The sequence below is a fragment of the Schistocerca nitens genome, chromosome 2 (genome assembly GCF_023898315.1).
Source record: "Schistocerca nitens isolate TAMUIC-IGC-003100 chromosome 2, iqSchNite1.1, whole genome shotgun sequence".
Taxonomy (NCBI): Eukaryota; Metazoa; Arthropoda; class Insecta; order Orthoptera; family Acrididae; genus Schistocerca; species Schistocerca nitens.
Window position 1 is genome coordinate 729,218,661 of NC_064615.1, and position 23,179 is coordinate 729,241,839.

The following is a 23,179-nucleotide window of genomic DNA, read 5'->3' on the forward strand; positions in this document are numbered from 1 at the left end:
TTCTGCTTTAAAAATTATTTTGTTTGTAACGGGAAACAAACCGGTAGTTTCCGTCGACACTTGGCGTCACATGAGACGTATGATGAGCCAGTATTTGTTTGGGATGTCTGAAGCTACACATTGCAATAACGAAATCACAGATATCTGCCGAAATATCTGAGAAAATGCCCCTGACGTCTCGTAGGATAGATGCCTGGTAAATTGTGAAAAGCAATGATCGTGCAACACTCCCTTGACGTATGCCCGGAGTTAGTTTTACGTCTGACGATTTCTCTCCGTTAAAGATGACAACCTATGTTCTGTTTAGTAGGAACTTTTTCAATCCAATCATACAGTGGTCTGATGTTCCATATGCTCGTATTTTTCTCAGTGAGCTGTGCGAAATTGTACCGAATGCCTTTCGGAAGTCAAGGAACGCGGCATCAATCTACGCGTCGATATCTACTGCTTTCTGCGCCTCGTATATGAAATATCCCGTGTCACTTCGATATCTTATCATTTTGACGTTCGTGTGATGATTTAGAGGAGGAACTGCAGTACGATCTTCGTAAGTAAAACAGCACTGGAGAAAGTAATATAGTCATCCTCTGTTGCAGTGTCATTGCACTCGCAGTGTGTGTGGACAGATAACTTCAATACGTTTTCTGATTTAATGTAACATCAAAACGGCGTAGGATTTTCTGTCAGAACTGTAAAATTTTACTTTCAGATTCGTTGAATGCTTCATGAATAGCTGTACTTATGGTGATTTTCGCTTCGTTCAATATTTTTTTATCTGTGAGGCTTCGGCAGTGAAGCTCTCTATGATTCCGGTGCAGGCAGTCGAAACCCAGGTGGTCTCTCTCGTCGTTCACAACTTTACTGGGCACATATCGGTCTCTGGCGTATTGTACAATATTCTTGAACTTGGTCCATTTTTGCTCAACAGTTTCAGTTTTGGTGGCGAACGTTTCATATTGATTGCTCTGGTAATCTGTTTCTTGCCGCACTTGCTAAGCAGGAATATCTTTCTACCTTTCTTTGCACGCCATATTCAGTGATGCTGCTACGGCTTTATGATAACTGAAACACCGTTCTGTGTTAACTTAGTCGCAGAATTCGCTCCTGATGGTAACCAGGAGATTAAAGATGTTATCTTCACGAGTCGGTTCTCTGCTCAGTGCACTTTTCGGATAAGGTCATTAGAATTATTTCACACGATTCCATGTGTGTTTGTTAGCCAGTGCGAAATACTCAGACAGGATTCATTTTTTTATGTGAGTGTAATGTGCACACGACGAGACCGACCGTGGTCTTGTGGCATCGCACGCTTATGAAATGGTAAGTAAAGTACATAAACTCGTAAGTTACTTAGACAAAGGGCAGATTATTATGGTTCGTCGACTTGGAACGATCATTTCGGAAACGGCGAAGCTGCTCGGCTATTCGTGTGCTGCTGTCGTGAGCATCAATGGAAAGTAGTGAAATGACGGTAGAACTACGAGTAGGCAACAAGATGTTGGACGACCATTTTTCGTCACAGAATGTGGCTGCCTGAAGCTTTCCCGCCTTGTAAATCAGGATAAGCGGCGATCTGTGGCAAATATGCTGACAGAATACAATGCTGATGCAGGTACGAGTTGAAAATAGTTCAGTGCACATTGCTGAACAAGACGGTCTGCAGAAAACCCCTGTGTGTTGCGCTGTTGACCCAATGACATCTTCAATTATAATTGCAGTGCGCACTGCTCGTTGAGACTGGAACAGTGGAAACTGTCACATGGCCGGATTAATCACGTTTCACTTTACACCTTCTCGATGGCCATGTCAGGATACGCTCTCATTCAGAGAAACGGTGGAGGCAGTATAATGTTAAGAGTATTTGTGGATATTCACCAGTGCTTCCATGGGACCTTTGGTAGTAACAGAGGCACAATGATAGCTGTGGACTACATGAACATTATTGCGGACCACCAGAATCCTTTCATGCTTGATGTCTTTCCCAATTGCAGTGTCATTTTCCAGCAGGATAATTGTCCTTGTCATGAAGCCAGAATGGTGCTACCTTGGTTTGTGGAACATGATAGTTGACTCACGTTTATGTTTTGGCCATCAGATTCGTCAGATATAAACTCGATGAGACGCTACCGGGCGCCAACACTACGCCCAAAAACCGCCGGCCATTAATTTACGGTAATCGTGCGAAGCGTGCCTTAGAAGTCTGGTGCTACAAACCTCCGGAAATCCACCAACGACTTGTCCAATACAGACAACGCAGAATCGCTGTTGTATTGCGTTCCATAGGTGGGCCAACACGCTATTAAGCACATCGTTACAATATTTTGGAACATCAGTTTATTTCGTGTGGATGAGAGTAGTCCGTTCTTACGTTATAATAGTTCATAAGCTTGTGCGTCTCCAGTCTTTTCTTGCCACTAACTTCAGGTCTATACACAGTAAAGTAGTCCTTTATCTTACATATTTTTTGCTGTGTGGCACTCCCACCCTAAGGAACTTTCGCTGTAACGTAAAGGAACCCAAATCGTATGTAGAGCAAAATATAATGCGGTTGAAATGTGAACATCCGTCTGAGGAGGATAAACGTGTTGGTTCGCAACCGGTTTTTAACAGATAGCATTTTAACAGTGGCTTGCCGCTCTTTTTACTTTTTTGTGAGAATTAACCTAGGTTGCTTTAATACTGGGACAATACGTCCCAGGCAAAAAGATTGAAATGCTAGTGTCTATGCAGGTATATTTGACAGTTTCGTGTTGATGACTGCGATTATAGTCTGCACTACTCCAATGACTACAAGAGAGACGCGGAGCTTAATGTGCCGTGTGACGGTCAAACTACCGTCAACAGTGCCACATACCTTCACTTTATGAGACGCTGTGGTGTGAAGTTCAGGATATAATCCAAGACATAGTCACGTAGTTCAACTATTCCTCCTCTCATTGGAGGCTAAAGACTAGAGGCGAAAAATTTCATTAGCAGAATGAGTAATTCGTTGTCCTGGTGGATTTTGCAAGTAACTCACGAACCATATCGTGCCACACATGTTCTACAGAGTTGAACTGTTTTCTTTGTCTTCCAAGTGGGTGAATTCCTCGCCGAGTATCACTGCGCTAGCTTGGTTGAGCGACCTAAGGTATGAAGATGGGTACAGTACATTTACATCTACATCATACTCCGCAAGCCACGTAATGGTGTGTGGCGGAGTGTACTTCTTGACCTCTAACTGAGGGGTACTTCTTGTACCTCTGATTGAGCCAGGGTTGTCACAGGTTCTGGAAATCGGGAAATTTCAAACACCTCATGGAAATTTGAAAAAAAAACCTGAAAAAATCTCTGTTTTGTTTCAGTAGATGAAATGGTTTGTTTACTGAAGTGGCATGCATCGTCGCTGGCTGGGTGCGGCTGAGTACGTGCGCCACTTCCCTACTCCCTCATTACTACTGCTTCTCTCCCACGTACCACTCATCTCAGCTTGCAGTCGGAGCTGCCACCACTTCTTGCCGCTAGCCTAGCAGCTGCCGACGAGAGGCAGGGAGGCATGAGGAATGGTTTGTTTGGATCTGATTCTCAGATACTGTAGACGCAGCGGCCAGAGACGGCGGTTCGTGTGCGTGAGTTGTGTATGAGTGATTGTATGACTATGTATCTGTGCTCTCGTTTTCTGAGAAAAGCTATGGATAAAAATTTAATTGTGTGTCATTGTCTTTTCTACGCGCCCGTCTCCGACTGTAATTACTTTTACGGTGAGTTGCTACGTATCCTCATTATCAACGATTCTCAGAGTATTTGAACAAGTTGTCTGTTGCATGAATTGTTCGCCGCGGTCTCATTTCATCAACATGTTATCTGTGGCTCGTGAATAGCTGACGACACATGCTTATTTCCGCAGCGGGCCAGAACCGCACGCCGTTTCTGCGGGTATCTGCAATAGATCGGACGTGCCGCTCTGAAGCCATTCTGTTCCCGCTGATGCGAAGGCCCTGCCCGTCGGATCTAGTCTCACCGATCTGCCGGGTCTGTTGGTGTGTGGCGTAATGCACCCAATTCTCATGGTTTATCCATGGGCCCAGGACTGCGGTGCCCTTCAGCAGGCCAGAGGCCATGGGCGATGGATTTCAGGAATTGCGACTGTCTCACCGCAACTGAATTGTACAGTCTGGAGTTTTACAGACATTTTATTTGTTTTTGTACATTTTGGCACTTCAAAAGTAGTTTATATGTCAGAAAGTATGGACGATAAGAAGAAGAAAACTGTGTCATTCGCTGACGGTTCGTACGCTATGTACTCATACATTTCTCGAAAGAAAAATCGCAAAATACCTGTAAAATAATAGATATAACACAATGGGTAATAACTAACAGTAATGAACTTAGAGACCAACATTTTATAGGTGGTAATCTGTGTGTTGTTTTGCACAATTCTTCGCCGCAATATACACTTCTTTCTAGAGGCCTACTTTTTCTGATGTTATTTCTGAAATAAGTGAAGGTTTATAAATCTGTCTTGTCACTCCAAGGAAACGCATATTTTGTGACCAAATGTGTTTCGTTTTATTGAAATAAAATAATATCAGTGGTCTTAATGGAAGTGGGCAATGGCCTTGCCGCAGTGGATACACCGGTTCCCGTCAGATCACCGAAGTTAAGCGCTGTCGGGCGTGGCCGGCACTTGGATGGGTGACCATCAGGGCTGCCATGCGCTGTTGCCATTTTTCGGGGTGCACTCAGCCTCGTGTTGCCAATTGAGGAGCTACTCGACCGAATAGTAGCGGCTACAGTCAAAGAAAACTATCGTAACGACCGGGAGAGCGGTGTGCTGACCACACGCCCCTCCTATCCGTATCCACAGCTAAGTATGACACGGCGGTCGGAAGGTCCCGATGGGCCACTTGTGGCCTGAAGCCAGAGTGCTTTCTTAATGAAAAACATATACCATTTGGCTTGTTTTCTCCATCTAAAAACAGTTCATTACAAAAGATGTTGATCTTAGTACTTAAGATTTTTGCTCACATCTACTTGAAAGTTTTTTTTTTCTTTTTTAGGTATTTCCTCGTTTGCACTACCGTAGCTACAAAGATAGATTGTCACTTAAGTCTTAATTTACCCTTGAGATCTCAAAATATTTCAGGAAAAAATTCTAAAACTTGGCCTGGAAATCAGGGAAATATCAGGAAACATGTGGCCACTCTGTGAGCCCTCCAACCCTTTTCTACTCGCGAGTAGCGTGGGGGAAGAATGAGTGTCGGTAAACCTCTGTGTTGGCTCCACTTTCTCGAATTTTCTTCTCGTGATCATTAGACGAGATGTACGTGGGAGGAGGGGGGGGGGGGGAGGTAGTATGTTGTCCGACTCTTCCGGAATGTGCTCGCTAGAAATTTCAATAGTAAATCTTTCCGTGATGCACAACGCCTCTCTTGCAACGTCTGCCAATAGAGTTTAAGCTCTCGCTCTCGCGCCGACTAAACGATCCCATGACGAAACACGCCGCTCTTTTTGTATCTTCTCTATCTCTTCCACCAGTCCTACCTGGTAGGGGTCCCACATAGATGAACAGTACTCAAGAATCGGTCGAACAAGCACCTTATAAGCTACTTTCTTCGTGAACTTGAGTCTAGCATATGCTTTTCCCACTGTTTGCTGCGTGTGGTCATTCCACTTATGGTCGTTTTAGATAGTTACTCGGAGATATTTTATGGTAGATATTGTTTCCATCGGTTTGTCATCAATAGTGTAGCTGTACAGTAGCGGATTGCTTTTCCTATAAATGCGCAATATGTTGCATTTACTTACGTTCAGGGTCAACTGCCGGAGCCTGCACCATTCATCAATTCTCTGGAGCTCATCCTGCAAATCGTTATTATATTCTGGCGTTGCTACTTTGTTGCAGACAACCGCATCATCTGCAAACAGCCTTAAAGAGCATCCGAGGCTATCTACTTGATCATTTGTATGTAAGGAGGTCCTGCTCGCTCCCATACGCCACTATGGTGTAGCAGGAAAACAGTTCGACTTAGCTGAAAATTTGTGGGATGAGATGGTTCTCGAATTGCTTGCCAAACTCCCCCAAGGCAAGAATTAGACGTCAGTTACTTACTCTGCTACAGGTCACTAGAAATAAACTGCTCCTTCTAGTTTACCAGAGCTTAATGGATTACTTATCCGAAAGATAAACGGCCTAGTGAAAACAAATGGCCGGCCGAAGTGGCCGAGCAGTTCTAGGCGCTACTGTCTGGAACCGCGCGACCGCTACGGTCGCAGGTTCGAATCTTGCCTCGGGCATGGATGTGTGTGATGTCCTTAGGTTAGTTAGGTTTAAGTAGTTCTAAGTTCTAGGGGACTGATATCCTCAGAAGTTAAGTCCCATAGTGCTCAGACCCATTTGAACCATTTTTTTGAAAACAAATGCTGACACGCCATCCTCCCAGTCACTATTTCGTGCCTTAGGAATCAACAGAAATAGGTGTCTATGGTGTTTATTTGTTTAGAAACTTTAGAAATATATAAAGAGAAAAGTAGTTTTGAGTTATCCACTGTGAAATTTTTTTTTTTCCAAGTTAATGTGCTGGAGAAAGCACCAATTTACTTTGAAGAAATGTGAGAACTCTTGTTAAATACAAGAAGCTGGGATCGTCTGGCGGCTGTTTAGATGCTGTGTAGTCTCTACCATTCTGGAGACGGAGGGTGTCCAAAACACATAAGAAAATACGAAGCTTCGATAAATTTACTTCCAAACAGAATGATGGAAGATTACACGGATCACAATGTCATTTATGCACAACATACCGAACACGTCAATTGCTCATAAGTGTACTAGGCAGTACGACTATTTCTTTAATGTTCAGGGCGCTTTCGTTTTCCTAAGTAGTGCACGAGCTATGTATGGGATCCGTGCGCTTTTCACGCTCAGTCATCGTGCTTTCAATCGAATGAAGATGCATCCACCTACTTCTACCTCTGACACATTTAAGCAAAAAAAGTATCTTCACACATTGAAGAATATTTACACGATTTCGTGACATATGGCTTTCACGTTGTTTTCCGCGTCTCAGGCAGTTGCAAATAATAGGAACAGGTAACGCTGCTGTCATCTTTACCATCCCTATGAAAGCGCACTGTGAATGACGTTTGACTACACACCAGTACTTCGATTTCACCGATCAGTTATCGAGTACCCTGATGAGGTTTACTCAGTGTTCGAGGTATGTTGCCAGGTACCTGCGATTTAACGTACGGTCAAAGAAATAAAGATTGCGAGGTGTGAATCTGGAATTCAAGCTAGACAGATATGCTGGGCGTAGACCGTATCCTGGTTAAAAGTTGATGTCTCCACTGCTATGTGACAGATGGCACCTTCTTGCAGAAACTAGGAATTCTTTCTAACCAAATGATACTTCTTTGCTCACAGACCCTCAGAAATCGTTGCACGAAAAACTGTTTGATTCACTATTAGAACATTCATATCTTCGCCCTACAAAAAATATAGGCCTATGATACTGCCCGAACACAATTCAAACGTACCGTTACTCGCAGCGGGTGTATTTTCATACACGAATGGCTCTAGGGTCTCGTATTCCACATAAAATCAAGTTTCTTTGCTAGAAAATTCGTTTAAGTGAATATACATCTACTCACTGCAGATGACTTTCCGTGTCTCATCATAATCCCGTACAACAAAAGATATTCGTTTAGTGTTTCGCTGGTTTCTTTTAGTTTGAGAACCGAAACATAACACAGGTAAAATTGGGATCTTAACACACAACATTTTTTACGTTGACTACGGACACAAAATTACTGAGAGAACAGTCCGTTTTTTTTTCTGGACGTACACTAACAGAGTGACGCACAAAGTCATTAGTGTGCCAGATCTATTGAGGACATTGTTTTAATTTATTTATTTCGTAATGAACCGACCGATAATTCATTTGAATCCTGCTCCTTAGTTGAATAAAGCGATGTAACGTATTGATAAGTCACTGCACTCGCATTTGGGTTTACGTCGGTTCATATCCCCGTCTGGCGATAAGGAATTATGGTTTCCGTGATTATCCTAAATCGCTTAATGCAAATGCCTGAATAGGTTAATTGAAAAGGACATGACCGATTTATTTCCCCAGATCTATCTTCCCATATATCACTAATGTCGTCGTCCTCGACACGACGTCAAACCTTAATCTTTATTTCCTTATTTGAGATAGCTTTGACTTGTTAGTGCCGTGACGTTGAACGCTGAGATTGCTGTCAGAGAGCTCGCAGCCGGCCGCGTTGGCCGAGCGGTTCTAGGCGCTTCAGTCCGGAACCGCGCTGTTGTTACGATCGCAGGTTCGAATCCTGCCTAAGTAGTGCACCAGTTGTGTACGGGAGCCGTGCTCTTTTCACGCTCAGTCACCGTGCTTTCAGTCGAATGAAGATGCGTCCTCCTACTTCTAGCTCTGATACATTTAAGCAAAAAAAGTATCTGCACACATTGAAGAATATTTACGCAATTTCGTGACATATGGATTTCACGTTGTTTTCCGCATCTCAGGCAGTTGCAAATAATAGGAACAGGTAACGCTGCTGAGGTCCCCACCATCCCTACGCAAGCACACTGTGCATGAAGTTTGACTACACACCAGTACTCCGATTTCACATCCTGTGTGTTGTCCTTAAATTAGTTAGGTTTAAGTAGTTCTAAGTCTAGGGGACTGATGACCTCAGATGGTAAGTCCCATAGTGCTCAGAGCCATTTGAACCATTTGGAGAGTGCTCGCGCTAGATGAAACTGTCAACCTGACGGGAAGTAGAAGATGTTGAACTAGTGTTTTGTATATGTCACCAGTCATTTCGCGCTTTCTCGGGAATGAGAGTCTGAGATGCTGTAGTTATTGATGCAGCCGTCGAATGAGACGTTATCTGTGACGGAAAGGGGCCAAAGTAATGAAAGGAAAAACTTCCGTCGACACAGCATAACCATCTCCGGCCTGAACTACAATCCCCGCAAACCACGGGTTAAACGCCTCATTGGGCATTGGGCAGTCAGGGCACTCAGCGACGTGCATGACTTGGGGAAAGAATCGTGATTCGTCGGAGCACACTACACGCCTCCAATAGCTACTGTCGTGTTTCTTGGCCCTTCGAAAACTCACTTTTTTATGTACTATTGTGAGCAACGGCCTTTTGCAACATACCCGACTCCAGATGTCCGTTACATGCCGTTCCGTCCGCAATGTTCTGTCGGAAACTGGTTGAGCTGGACCTGAGTTCTTTGAAAGCAGTGGTTCCATTAAAACCGATTAACATTGGCAAGATGTGACACTTGCTTCCGATCCCTGTCGGTTAGGATATTTTTGCGTTCGCTCTTATTAAGCATTGTTACATGGCTGGGAGTAGTGTATTATTCTTTGTAGACTCGATGGAGAGTCCTCGTTGATACATCAACAAATTCGGCAACTATTCACGGTGTGGGCATTGGCACGTCTAAACGCGGTAGTTCCTTTCTGCCATCTTGCCACGTGTCCAAGCAACACTACAAGCCGAACGATCTTACTACGCTGGTTCGATACAACCGACTGACACATGTACACCACTTCACAACCGTGAGTTACGTCAGCGGTGGGGAGCCACATGACTGCCTGGTGCCAGTTCTATATCGTCTACAGCGCTCTAAAGCGACCATTGTGCTCTCTTGAGGGAAAAATTACCCTACTGGCCATTAAAATTGCTACATCAAGAAGAAATGCAGATGATAAACGGGTATTTATTGGACAAATATATTATACTAGGACTGACATGTGATTACATTTTCACGCAATTTGGGTGCATACATACTGAGAAATCAGTACCCAGAACAAGCACCTCTGGCCGTAATAACGGCCTTGATACGCCTGGGCATTGAATCAAACAGAGCTTGGATGGCGTGTACAAGTACAGCTGCCCATGCAGCTTCAACACGATACCACAGTTCATCACGAGTAGTGATTGGCGTATTGTGACGAGCCAGTTGCTCGGCCACCATTGACCAGACGTTTTCAGTTGGTGAGAGATCTGGAGAATGTGCTGGCCAGGACAGCAGTCGAACATTTTCTGTACCCAGAAAGGCCCGTACAGGACCTGCAACATGCGGTCGTGCATTATCCTGCTGAAATGTAGGGATTCGCAGGATCGAATGAAGGGTAGAGCCACGGGTCGTAACACATCTGAAATGTAACTTCCACTGTTCAAAGTGCCGTCAATGCGAACAAGAGGTGACCGAGACGTGTAACCAATGGCACTCCATACCATCACACCGGGTGATACGCTAGTATGGCGATGACGACTACACGCTTCCAATGTGCGTTCGCCGCGATGTCGCCAAACACGGATGCGACCATCATGACGCTGTAAACAGAACCTGGATTCATCCGAAAAAATGACGTTTTGCCATTCGTGCTCCCAGGTTCGTCGTTGAGTATACCATCACAGGCGCTCCTGTCTGTGACGCAGCGTCAAGGGTAACCGCAGCCACGGTCTCCGAGCTGATAGTCCATGCTGCTGCAAACGTCGTCGAACTGTTCGTGCAGATGGTTGTTGTCTTGCAAATGTCCCCATCTGTTGACTCAGGGATCGAGACGTGGCTGCACGATCCGTTACAGTCATGCGGATAAGATGCCTGTCATCTCGACTGCTAGTGATACGAGGGCCTTGGGATCCAGCACGGCGTTCCGTATTACCCTACTGAACCCACCGATTCCATATTCTGCTAACAGTCATTGGATCTCGACCAACGCGAGCAGCAATATCGCGATACGATAAACCGCAATCGCGATAGGCTACAATCCGACGTTTATCAAAGTCGGAAACGTGATGGTAGGCATTTCTCCTCCTTACACGAGGCATCACAACAACGTTTCACCAGGCAACACCGGTCAACTGTTGTTTGTGTATGAGAAATCGGTTGGAAACTTTGCTCATGTCAGCACGTTGTAGGTGTCGCCACCGGCACCAACCTTGTGTGAATGCTCTGAAAAGCTAATCATTTGCACATCACAGCATCTTATTCCTGTCGGTTAAATTTCGCGTCTGTAGCACTTCATCTTCGTGGTGTAGCAATTGTAATGGCCAGTAGTGTAATATTTTGCGCCATCTGAAACTACACTCATTTATGAACTGATCATCACATCGAAGAAGCATCGTACGTGGCGGTTGCGCAGAAGTGCTCGCGGAGCCCTCCGCGCCGCCGACCGTCTCGGGAAATTATCGCGTCGCGGGGACTGCGCGCTGAATGGCGGCGGCAGGCGGCAGGCGGCGGTGGCGCCCGCGTCGTCGCCGTAGGCAGTGGCTGTGGCTGCGGCCGCAAATAGACAGCGCCGCTTTTAGCGGGCCGGCGCGACCTTGAACGTTGCCAACTTGGGACACTTCTCACATTTCACACGCTAGCTGACCACCTAGCCACATGCTGGTGGCACTCAGCGCTTCACTGACTTTCTCCCCTGTGTATTTATTCCCTCGTCGCGTCGTCTCCCACTAGTAGTCGTGTCATAACTACCCTGGGGACAAGCGGTAGAGAGCGGGGAGTTAACGCACTACCCTCATGAGCCGCATAGATTAAAACGCTACTCTATGAAATCCCGAGGTACATCTTGGCTCTCAGAACGCGTGACTAGCATCAATTCTCGTGTCAACATCAGTTTATCAAGACAGAGTCTGAACTTGTTCCATTCCCGTCGAATTTTTGGTTTCCTGTTCAAGCCGCGTGCCATTTTAATGCACCACCATTAACTCGCATTCTGGAAAGAGGGAGAGTTGAAATCCTCGTCCATCCATTCTGGGAAGGTCAGGCCAATGCCAGTATTGCTCCTCGGGAAAAAAACGCGTTGAGGTTCTTTCTCCCTGTCTTCTGCATCAGAGCTACGACACATTTTTCCTTTTTTTTCTTTTTAAATACGTCCATTCTGAACTCGGAAGAGTATTGCGGTTTGTTCGAGATCCGAACCATTGCAGAGGCCAGCTCCTTCCAGCAAAATACTAGTAGTAGAGCAGCAGGCATAGTTTCCAAATGGAAACCTTAGGAATATCCAGTTACGGGCTTTCCCATACAACCAAGGGAAGCTCCCCGAAAATATTGGCCGCTACCACGGGTAGGATCCATTATCTATTAAACAGTAAGTCCACAAGGGAAAAATATGCACACTGGACAAAGTAGTAGACATCCCAGGGGGCATGACTATAACACCATTAAACACCGCCTCTATAATGGCGTTAATTCGGCGACGATAATGATTATCTCATATGAAAACTGTCCAAAATCAAACTCTTCATAAATTTGTTTTTGGATAGGATCCTCCTTGAAAAACACAACTTCTTTCACCAAGATGTGTTTCCCTCAAGTTACAACGTTATGTGGTTTTCTAAATTTTCCTTTTTGTTACCTTATGCTGTGGGTCTTGCGCTTAAACTTGCAATGTGTCACTTGTTAAACAGCGAAACAGTGATCGTTGTGCCGGCCGCGGTGGCCGAGCGGTTCTAGGCGCTTCAGTCTGGATCCGCGCTGCTGCTACGGTCGCAGGTTCGAATCGTGCCTCGGGCGTCGATGTGTGTGATATCCTTCGCTTAGTTAGGTTTAAATAGTTCTAAGTTCAAGAGGACTGATGACCTCAGATGTTAAGTCCCACAGTGCTCAGAGCCATTTGAACCAAATGCTAGTTGAAAAGTGCTGTTTTCATAGTGAAGATAATCGGGAAACCAGAAAAACGGCAGTTGACATCGACCAAAGACGGTAATCCCCGGTCAGTCGAGGAAGTAATTCGCAGCAATCGCAAATTTTCCAACGATGACGACGTTCATACATCGGTTGTCGAATGGCTCCGTGACCAAGGAGCGGATTTATGCCGTCGAGAAATTGAACGATAGGTAGGTAGGGTGTTCGACTTTTCTTGATTTTGTTGAAATACGGTGGCATGTATCTCTGTCACTATGAAGTGTAGTGCACCGTCCACTACAAGTTACTTGACCTGCCACAGTTATGTGTAATTTATGTTTTGAAGACCCCGTGTAATAAAAAATACTTGTCTTGATGTAAAGGAGGCCTCATTGTCATTAATCCAAGAGATAATAAATGAAAATCTAGCAGTAGTACTGAATAAAAACATAATGTAGGATGAACACTCTGCTACCATTAGGTTTCCACACACTGCAAAAATACATAAAACTAACCAGATAAAAAAAACGCCTGTACTTATCATTGTTGACTGCAGTCATGTTATCCTGCAGTCCTATAAAAACCTCCTCTTTGTCTGTCCTTAAAGTATTTGTTTCTGTCTTAATACACTAATTTGAACAGCATTGTATGATACTCGTTTCCATGAAACCAAAGCCTTTCTATCCCGCTCCATCGCGCACCGTCTCTTTACACTGTCCAATGACATTAATGTGACCGCCTATGTTCTCCGTCAACGTGCAATAACCACTCACACACGGCAGGTGGTAGCACTAGCAGTGAAGGGTATATAAAGCGGGTCGGGGGGCGGGGGGGGGGGGGGCGGTAAACAGTGCGGCCAGAGGCACGTGGCGTCCATAGCATCAGTTGTGAGTGTGGCATGCATTGCATCGACCAGACTCAGTGATGCATTTCGCAATACTGTTCAGAACATGTACGGAGCCTTTGTTTCGGCCAAACCGACAAGTCTACAAGGATAGAGCGCAGCATCAACGAAGGACACATGTTTGTTTTTGAACAGACAAAGGCGCTATGCAGCAGGTTCTAGGATTCAGTCATGAAAGAAATAGTAAACATGAGCGTACATGGCGATCTTGTCAACGAAATATCATGATTATAAAATCATAAATCGAATGACTAGTTAAAATAGTCTTGCATTCATGAGAAGCGGCTTTGAAATCTTCGTCTGGTCAGATTTTCGTGATTTCACTAAGCTGTTTAACGCAAAAGACGGGTTTATTCTTTTGAAGCGAACTTTTCCGATATCCTCCGGCAACTCTGTCCAAGCTGAGGTTTTGCTCGGTCTTTAATAGCCACGTCGTCTATGGAACGTTAAGACGTACTTCTCTTTTTCTAATCACAGTGATTACTTATAATAATTGCACGGTAAATGTTATGTAGGTCGGCTTGAGAATCTCTATCACAGAAACAACTGCACTAATTCCATTGACAGATCAATAACTGATAATACTTGTAATAATAAATGGAAAAAGAAATAATAATAATAATTATGATAATAACTGTTGAAAATAAGAAAGTCAACATATGGAAAGTTACTAAAGTAATACTGTTAAGATATTAATGAGTTGCAAGAAAGAAAAACGCTGACAGTCATTAGTATATATCGGAAGCTAGGTTGTGAAGGAAGGCAATCAGATGTAATGCCGTAATGATCGCATTCAGTATCATGAAAATGCATAAATCCTTTTTCAGGAGATAAGTCATCAGTCGTCTTTTGAAGCTGAAGATGTGAGTCCACTTCAGTGTTTCGAGAACGGTCGTTGCAGAGTATTGTTCGTTTTGGAGAGAAGCAATTCCACAGTCTAGGCACATCAACGTGACCACCTGTCAAAACCTGAATAACCACCTTCTGCAGCGCGAACCACTGCGAGACGTGCAGGAAGAGTCATTGAGGTTCTAGAAAGCATTGATAAGGAAATGAAGCCATGCTGATACTGCACCGTGGCTAGTTGCGCTAGATTTCTCGATTGAGGATAGACCTACGTGGCGCGAACAGCACGATCGATGGTGCTCCCACATATTCTTGACTGAGTTTAAATCGACGGTGTTGGGTGACAAGGGGAGCACGACAAACTCGTCCTGCTGCTGTGCAAATCACGCGCGTACACTGGGAGCCGTGTGGCACACTGCATTGTCCTGCTGGTAGAGGCCATAGTGGAGAGGAAAAACAAGCTTTATGTGGGTGTGAACGTGGTCCCCAAGTATAGATGCATACTAGTGTTGATCAAATGTGCCTTCCAGAAAGATGAGATCACACAGGGAACGCCGTTACGCTCCCTCCATCGGCCTGCACCCAGATATTTCAGGCTGTCAACGCCAAAACAACCATCCGTCCGATGGAGTATAAAACGTGATTCGTCTGAAAAGGATATTGTCGCCACGTAGTGGACGATCAGTTCCGGTATTGGCGTGCAAATTCCAGCCTTCGTCGCCGATGAACAGCAGTCAGCATGGGTGCATGAACTAGGCGTATGCTGCGGAGGCCCATATACAGCAACGTTCGCCGAACTGTCCTTGAGGAGGCGCTGTTGGTAGACCCTTGGGTGATCTGGCTAGTCAGTTGCTAAACAATTGCACGTCCATTCGTCCGTACACATTGCCACAACTGTCGTTCACCCCTGTCATCTGTGACCTGTGGTCCACCAAAGTTACGTCGGTGCTGGTTTTGCACAGCGCCATTTTACCGTGCACAGTGTACTTCAGTGACGCCAGCACGCGAACAGTTTCCAAACTTAGCCCTTTCGGAAATGCTTCTACCCTTGGCTCGAAAGCCAACGGTCACACCATTTTGGACGTAAGAAAAATCGCCACGTAGCCGCATTGCGACAACGACTGCATTGTTTTCCGCGAACCCTCTAAACGCTTTATATACCCTTCACTGCCAGTAGTACCACCTTCCGTCTACGAATGGTTATTGGACTTGGACGACGAACGTAGACGGTGGTCACATTGATATGACTAAACCATGTATGAGTACCTTTTTGTTGACAGGACATCCCTTTTTATTTATTTTTCATAATGTTACTGATAATCAGGTCCTCATTGTTCCATCTCGTCTTCATGACTTCACGTGCTAATCGACACTTATGTTATATGGGTATTATTTGTTGATAATTTCTCTTAAGAGGACATTGTGCTCGTGTGAACCCTGTTTACACATTTCATGTGGACAATAAGACACAGTTACACTTTGCGTAATAACGATGTAGAATCTTGCGTTATTACGAATATGACGTATTCTTAATACTCTTAAGGGAAACAAAAGCGTATTGATGCACTTCATAGGGAGCTGTCAATTGAGACTGGAACGACAGCCAAAGTCGCGATTGTTAATAAACATATTTAATAACGAAATTACTATGGACATAAGTAAATAGGAAATAATCGTAATGTATTGTAACATGTTTTACAAATGTTCATTGGGTCCCTGTTTGGTTTTACATCCCAGCAGAAATCATTTGTAAACAGACACGTCGTATCGTATCGCGGCCACATAAGCAATGACACGGTTGCAAGAGTCTCCAAAATTGCGAACAACTTTGGCACGAAGACATCGTCTCTCACGTAGTCCCAGAGCAACAAGATTCAAAGAGCTAAGTCAGCGGACGAGCGGCCACTACACAGTGCAACGCCTGCCTGTCATCTGCGGTCTGTTAAGTTCTGTGACAAATCGCTATTGCGATATCCTCTTACATGTCTGCGGTAGTCAGCCAGAGAGCCGTCACTGCCCAAAGCAGACATTCAGTTGTGACATTAGCCAAGTTTTCAACTCATCCTAGAAAATTATTCCTTTAACCATAGGCTCTAGAAGTACAAACAGCCCAATAAGCCTCTCCTTTGAAATGACGCAGAAGGCATTAGTTTTAGGAGATCCTCACACTTGTTCGAGCTGTGCGTGCATTTTTGATACCCTATACTCTTTCATTAGTAAAGAAGAGTGAGTCTCTTAATCATCTCGAGCGCTGATAACCGCGCAGTTGAGCGCACCAGAATCCAATCACTATCATCATCGTAAATCATCTATTTCTACTTCCTTGCATTTACGTTAAGGAAAGTCTTGCAAGAAAGTCATCTTTTCTCAGACGGTTCTCACTCAGTTCCCCCAAACATCTCCGTTAACGCTATATGTATGTTGTGCCGACCTGTTATGATCTTACAGTAGGCTTCTGAATTTCTTCGACGTAGTCAGTTAAGTCCCCTTCATAAATCCTTAGATAGTTTCCTGCCAAGCACTGGTCTGGAATCCCTCCAAACCATCTAAATATTGGCTTCGCCTTGCCTCCTAGTGATATCATTTGTCCTTCCATTACAAATCGTTAGATAGTGTTACTAGCAGGTATCTAGACAATATAATAGCCGGCCGAAGTGGCCGAGCGGTTCTAGGCGCTACAGTCTGGAACCGCGTGACCGCCATGGTCGCAGGTTCGAATCCTGCCTCGGGCATGGATGTGTGTGATGTCCTTAGGTTAGTTAGGTTTAAGTAGTTCTACGTTCTAGGGACTGGTGACCTCAGAAGTTAAGTCCCATAGTGCTCAGAGCCATTTGAACCATTTGAACAATATAATACGCCCCAGCCATTTACCACTAATGCTGTAATCCAGCAGTTCTGTCAGGTTCCCTCTCTTGTGTGTTGACACTATCGTGCATCTATCCACATTTAATGAGCACACCATAGGAAGTAACTATCGTTTCGCATTTCCTTATAATCTTTTGACGATGGGACTTCCCTGTAGATTACAGCACAGTTAGCGGACAGTCTGATTGCTGCTGTCAGTCTGATAAATTTGCGTCCTTGTGACACGCCCGATGTTCATTCATTTCTGTTGAGCTTTTGTCGTTCAAATGGCTCTGAACACTATGGGACTTAACTTGTGTGGTCATCAGTCCCCTAGAACTTAGAACTACTTAAACCTAACTAACCTAAGGACATCCATGCCCGAGGCACGATTCGAACCTGCGACCGTAGCGGTCACGCGGTTCCAGACTGTAGCGCCTAGAACCGCTCGGCCACTCCGGCCGGCAGCATTCGTCGTCAAGGAGAATGACCTGTTGGTCAACATTTCTTCGAGCCAATCATATACGCATGAATATACTCCGTATGATAGTTTCTTCGTTATCACTGGGTACTGTGACATAGTGAAGGACTCCTTTTAGAAAGCAAGGAAGATGGAATGTACCTATTCCGCGTGCGTCTGTTATTGGCAAGGTACAGAAAATAACAAAAGAGAGTTGTGTTTAACGTGAGTGGTATTTTGGAAGACCCACCCAAATTTTAGAGAGAAGCAGCTTTGCCTTGAAGTATACCGTAACATTCAGACTTAGAGTAAGGCTGTAGCGTACTGAAACAAAGAGACGCTGCAGATATGAATGTGTTAACCTGTGCATCAATTCTGTTATTATTCTTATAAATGGGAGAGACTTGCTTTCTTTCCCAGCCGCTTCACGACAGATTCTCAATAAATTAGAGCAGAGTAAGTGACTAAATTAGAAAAAGAATTTCTTGCGACCTAAAAAAAATGGTTCAAATGGCTCTGAGCACTATGGGACTCAACATCTTAGGTCATAAGTCCCCTAGAACTTAGAACTACTTAAACCTAACTAACCTAAGGACATCACACACACCCATGCCCGAGGCAGGATTCGAACCTGTGACCGTAGCAGTCCCGCGGTTCCGGACTGCAGCGCCAGAACCGCACGGCCACCGTGGCCGGCTCTTGCGACCTAGAAGCTTGTGTTCTTCCTTTGAATTCTTTCTGTTCCTATTGAAAAACTTGCTGTAATATCATCCATTTGCGAGATGGTGCGGCTGTCAAACGGTGACAAAAACTTCTCGCAGTTCGAACTCCAAAAAACGTTGTTTCTTAGCAGATTAAATACCCTGCGCATGGAACAACAAATATCCATAGTTGTTGAGCATTCTGGAAAAATTCCAAACAGTGGATTAACCACTACCTTCCTGCAATACGAACTCATTTCAAGAATTATGGACGTGTAGGAGAAACCGGTTAGAATCAAGACCACCCACATACAAATTCCGACCAAATGTAGGATGAGGCTGGAACGACATGCCTCAATGTTTCTCCAGATGCCTTGCGTCCACAGACTAATCCGATACTACATCAAATAGCTCCAGCTCTACGCCCAGCAATGTGTCTGGCAAGATTTTAGAGGTCCGGTCTATACCTCTTTTCTTTCTTTGCATTTCTCTTAGGAGCAAATAAGACAGCACCTATTTTTGACTCTGGGCTCTTTATTTACTTGAGCAATGAAAATGTACAAACGTGGCGATAAAGTAGTTCACCTTAGCAGGTTGCCACAGGTGAGCGCAAAATTCTGTGTCCAACTTCTCAATTACAGCGACGCTGCTTTTCAGAGCTGCCGACGTATTTCTGTCGCGGTGTCCAGTAAACGCGTTCCCGCAAATCCGCCATGACTGCAGCAGCGGTTTGTTGTGACAGTGAGTGCGGCCGTCTGCCAGCGGCACTGCCAGAGCCAAAGCGCAGTTGAGAAACGAGGCGTTACACAGCATTAGGGTGCGCCGCGGCACCGTTCCTCTATCACACGTAATTCACTTTTCCACTAATGGTTTTGAAGACTCTTGAAACTCAGTGCCTTCCTCTGTTTTCGCAAGTGTCGGTTTGTTTATTTGTCTGAACAGGAAATATTTTCCAGACTTATTGGCAATGGTCATAGAACTTATTATATCTTCATGTTTCTTCCACATCTGTTGTGGATATATTTAAGGGTTTTCTCGCAGTTGTTCTATCAATCTTTCATGTGTAAACTGCAACACACACACACACACACACACACACTGCAGTCTCGCCCGGTTTTTGGCCGAGAAGACCGATTCCTTATAACAGGCCGGAAATCAAATGGCCCGCTACTCCTTGAAGTAGTTAACGAAAAGTAACAAAAACGAGAAAAGAAAATGCTATTTCCATATTGGCTTTAGATACATTTGTTATGCCGAGCAAGTAATCGACTTAATCATTGTACATACACACAAATAGACGTAACAGGCGCATCACAGTATGAGGGACGTTGAAAAGAAAAGGTATAACTGAAATCTTTATTTGCTTTTAATCACCAGGGTCCTGAACACAACTATCTCACTTTTCGCCAGCCGAAAGATTCCCTGTTTCCATAATTTCTCCACTGTGTCCTTCACTTCGTCTCTCTCTCTATCTTTTTTTAGCCGACCAAACACATGGAACTCGCAGGGCGACACGCGTTATCGTGGAGCAGAATCGCTCCCTCCGTGAGCAGTCCAGGCCGCTTGCTCTTGTAAACGGCACAGTTAACGGTTTCTCCGTGCTCAAGGAATTCTGTGAATATCGGATCTCGTTCATCGAAGAAGAGGCGGGTATCACCTTTCCTGCCGGTGGCACATGTTTGAATTTTTTTGGGGGGGAGACGACTACGCATGCTTCGCGTCGCTAAATGTCTTGGAACGTTATCCCAAAACGCCCGTGCAAATTTCAAACGCCGTACCTTTTCATTTGAACACTCCTAATACAAAGGCATCCATATTTTCATTTGGGACGTAGAAATAAATTAAAAATAACTGCAATCAACTCATTCCGATAAGGTTTGCCTCGGTTGTAAGGCAAATGCCGGAACTAGTAATCTCCTCACAGACACTACTGGCCATTAAAATTGCTACATCACGATGATGACGTGCTACAGACGCGAAATTTAACCGACAGGAAGAAGATGCTGTGATGTGCAAATGGTTAGCTTTTCAGAGCATTCATACAAGGGTGGCGCCGGTGGCACACATACAGCGTGCTGACATGAGGAAATTTTCCAACCGATTTCTCAAACTCAAACAGCAGTTGACCGGCGTTGCCTGGTGAAACGTTGTTATGCCTCGTGTAAGGAGGAGAAATCCGTACCATCACGTTTCCGACTTTGATAAAGATCGGATTGTAGCCTATCGCGATTGCGGTTTATCGTATCGCGACATTCCTGCTCGCGTTGGTCGAGATCCAATGACTGTTAGCAGAATATGAAATCGGTGGGTTCAGGAGGGTAATACGGAACGCCGTGCTGGATGCCAACGGCCTCGTATCACTAGCAGTCGAGATGAGAGGCATCTTATCCGCAGGGATGTAACGGATCGTGCAGCCACGTCTCGATCCCTGAGTCAACAGATTGAGACGTTTGCAAGACAACAACCATCTGCACCAACAGTTCGACGACGTTTGCAGCAGCATGGATTATCAGCTCAGAGACCATGGCTGCGGTTACCCTTGACGCTGCGTCACAGACAGGAGGGCCTGCGATGGTGTACTCAACGACGAACCTGGGTGCACGAATGGCAAAACGTCATTTTTTCGGATGAATTCAGGTTCTGTTTACAGCATCATGATGGTCTCATCCGTTAATATGGGGTGCCATTGGTTACACGTCTCGGTCATCTCTTGTTCGCATTGACGGCACTTTGAACAGTGGACGTTACATTTCAGATGTGTTACGACCCGTGACTCTACCCTTCATTCGATCCTGCGAAACCCTACATTTCAGCAGGATAACGCAAGACCGCATGTTGCAGGTCCTGTACGGGCCTTTCTGGGTACAGAAAATGTTCGACTGCTGCCCTGGCCAGCACATTCTCCAGATCTCTCACCAACTGAAAACGTCTGGTCAATGGTGGCCGAGCAACTGGCTCGTCACAATACGCCAGTCACTACTCTTGATGAACTGTGGTATCGTGTTGAAGCTGCATGGGCAGCTGTACTTGTACACGCCATCCAAGCTCTGTTTGATTCAATGCCCAGGCGTATCAAGGCCGTTATTACGGCCAGAGGTGCTTGTTCTGGGTACTGATTTCTCAGTATGTATGCACCCAAATTGCGTGAAAATGTAATCACATGTCAGTCCTAGTATAATATATTTGTCCAATATACCCGTTTATCATCTGCATTTCTTCTTGGTGTAGCAATTTTAATGGCCAGTAGTATAGTTGCACCATGAGAGAGGTCTTCAAAGAGAGTAGTCCCATCGGAGTTCCAGAAGACCGTCGGCTTGACTTTACCGGCTGCGGCTTTGAACTTTTTCTTCAGAGGAGTGGCGGTGTGGAGCCACTCCATGGGTTACCGTTTTGTTTCCTGTTCTAAGTGATGAACCCATATTTCATTGCCCGTGACTATGTTCGACAAAAAATTGTCATATCAGCCTCGTACTGCGCAGCAGTTCCGTACAGATGGCCTTTCGTTGCTCTTAATGGTCACTGTTAGGCGGCGGTAAATTCAGCAGGTACACACACGTGAGTACCCCAACTGGTGGACGAGTGTGTCAGCACTACCAAGAGACGTCCAGCTGAGCAGTGATGTTTGATTGCGATCCGTGGATCACCTCTAATGAGTGTCTGCACATTCCAACATTGCTGGAGTCACAACGGGTGTGCGTATGGCCAGCACGCGGGAGATAGGACAGGTTTGCGATGATGACAGACGCCTCTACAAACGATTCACGGTGCTTTTATTCACTACCAGGTTTCCGTAGACACTGCAGTCGTCTGTGAACGTATGTAGTGCTCTTGTTTTGTGCCAAAAGAAACTGAATGACTGTTCTCTGCTTGGAACGCATCTCCTTTACAGTCGCTGTTTTCAAGGCTACGTATAGCGCCGCCACCTATCGAAACTTCTTCAAACCACAGGGGCTGAAGCGGGAATGTTCCACGATGGCCAATAACAAATTACGCATTTTTTTCGATCGAAACAGAGCTCCCTCGTATTTGCAGGAGCATATGCTAGAAAGAAGAATATAATAATTCCAATCCCAAAGAAAGCAGGTGCTGACAGATGTGAAAATTACCGAACTATCAGTTTAGTAAGCCACGGCTGCAAAATACTAACTCGAATTCTATACAGACGAATGGAAAAACTGGTAGAAGCTGACCTCGGGGAAGATCAGTTTGGATTCCGTAGAAATGTTGGAACACGTGAGGTAATACTGACCCTACGACTTATCTTAGACAATAGATTAAGGAAAGGCAAACCTACGTTTCTATCATTTGTAGACTTAGAGAAACCTTTTGAAAATGTTGACTGGAATACTCTCTTTCAAATTCTAAGGGTGGCAGGGGAAAACACAGGGAGCGAAGGGCTATTTACAAGCTGTACAGAAACCAGATGGCAGTTATAAGAGTCGAGGGGCATGAAAGGGAAGTAGTGGTTGGGAAGGGAGTGAAACAGAGTTGTAGCCTCTCCCCAATGTTATTCAATCTTTATATTGAGCAACCAGTAAAGGAAACAAATGAAAAATTCGGAGTAGGAATTAAAATCCATGGAGAAGAAATAAAAACTTTGAGGTTCACCGATGACATTGTAATTCTGTCAGAGACAGCAAAGGACCTGGAAGAGGAGCTGAACGGAATGGACAGTGTCTTCAAAGGAGGATATAAGATGAACATCAACAAAAGCAAAACGAGGATAATGTAGTCGAATTAAATCGGGTAATGCTGCGGGAATTAGATTAGGA

The 23,179-nt window shown here is 44.9% G+C and overlaps 1 protein-coding gene and 1 pseudogene across 3 annotated transcripts in view; both read left to right on the forward strand.

The window, feature by feature from the left end:
- LOC126236930 (obscurin) overlaps positions 1-23,179 on the forward strand; it is a 681,004-nt gene that overhangs the window by 122,031 nt on the left and 535,794 nt on the right. The window lies entirely within an intron of this gene.
- LOC126238373 (5S ribosomal RNA) lies at positions 4,589-4,706 on the forward strand (annotated as a pseudogene).